The sequence below is a fragment of the Propithecus coquereli genome, unplaced genomic scaffold (genome assembly GCF_000956105.1).
Source record: "Propithecus coquereli isolate 6110/MARCELLA unplaced genomic scaffold, Pcoq_1.0 Scaffold17, whole genome shotgun sequence".
In the NCBI taxonomy this organism is placed as follows: domain Eukaryota; kingdom Metazoa; phylum Chordata; class Mammalia; order Primates; family Indriidae; genus Propithecus; species Propithecus coquereli.
Window position 1 is genome coordinate 7,531,329 of NW_012141635.1, and position 1,834 is coordinate 7,533,162.

The window sequence follows — 1,834 nt, forward strand, 5'->3', positions numbered from 1 at the left end:
TTAATTAATTAATAATTGGTAATAATTAAGGAGAATAAGATAAGAAAAGGCTCAGGGTTCCCTAGAGGCTCACTTCCTTAGGAAATTTTAAAATAATCACTCATGGAAATACTACTCCTATCCTGACCTTACAAAGCAGGCTGCCTAAACTACTACACCCTCCCCACTTGTACTGGTTCAGCACTTTCTTTCCCTGTGGGGGGTAAAAATCAGCCTTCTTCACTCCCCACTTTAGTGAATGAATCTTTTTTCTTCTCCAGTAGGTCCTTTGATAATGGGCAGTGTCATTTGAGCTTGCTTATCCTTTTCCCACACTTCACGTCTTTGTCCATTTGTGCTGCAATAACAAAATATTTCAGACTGGGTAATTTATAAATAATACAAATTCATTTCTCACAGTGGCTGAGAAGATCATGGCACAAGCAGATTTGGTGTGGAACATGGAAGAGACGAACATAAGAGGAGATGGAAAGGCAAAAGGCACTAGAGTACTCCCTTCAATTTATTTTATGGGAGCACTAATTCAACCATGAGGATGGAGCCCTAATGACTTAATTACTTCCCCCATGTCTTAATACCACCACCTTGGAGTTCAAGTTCCAGTGTATGCATTTTGGTCAGACAGATACATTCAAATGATAGCACCTTAAAAAGCTGAATGTTCCTTTGCGTAAGGCCCATGCATTTGCAGCAGTGATTCTCAAACCTAGCTGTAGGTTAGAACCACTTGGGGAATTTGAGAAAATACCTTAGGACGGGATGCATGCCTGAGAGATGCTTATTAATTAGTCTCAGATGTGGCTTGGGAATTGTGAGGTTTAAAAGGAGATCAAAGTGTGCAGCAAACTTTGAGACTTTCAGAACCACTGATTTAGAGGGCAAAGATCCTGCTCCTAATTCTTTCTCTGAAGCTACAAAGTGGATCCTCATTCAAACTAATGGGCCCATTCTCCTCCAACCATTCCCCTGCCCAGGCGCAAATGACCCCATGACTGCTATACCTTCAGTGTGGAATGTTAAATATATTATTCCCAAAGAAATGAGTTAGGTACAGGACAATAAAGGAGACATTTAATCTACAACAAAGATCAAAATTAAAAGGGGAGGATGTCTGGTCTCTCGTCTCTCCTAGTAATATACTGAACAAGAACAATGAGTGTAACAGAGTAGTCACCCTCCTCCCATAGATATGGAAAGGAAATATTGGGAAATATGTAACAGAGGGAATGGCCTGAAAAAAATGGCAAAAATATTTTCTGTCTCTTTAAAACATCCTCCACCCCTTTTTGAGAACTAAAACCTGCATCCATGCCTCAGGCCAGTGGTTGGGAGGGGCAGGGTAATGTCTTTTGTTCTTTGTGCACCGGAGATGGCTCCACCCAGACTTGGTGGAGGGAGGTGCTAGATAGAGGTCACAGGTTTGTCTTCAGTGAGATGGGACATGGGATGAAGATGAGACAATCAGAATCATCAAATGCAGTTCAACAACAATTGCCTGAAGCTGAGAACCCACCTTTTAAAAGCTCTGTATTTCTGCTTATTATTAAGACAATGGCATTTTTCAGACAGTAGTCTTCACCCTCCTCATTTGCCAGCAAATTAACCAACTTCTCCTTCCTTCTTCTCAAACCACTTGTTTTCACTCTTCTGATGCAGGCTCCAGGACAAGTGCGGGTAGCATGAGGAAGAGAGCTAATCTATAATCTAAGAAGCGGAAGTCGCAAACATGCTGCATGATTCAGTCTCCAGGTCTTAACTTATTCCTTGCATAATATGTTTAGAGAGTTCTGAAATTTTATTTTCTTTTACAGAAGTATACACTATTAACCACTCA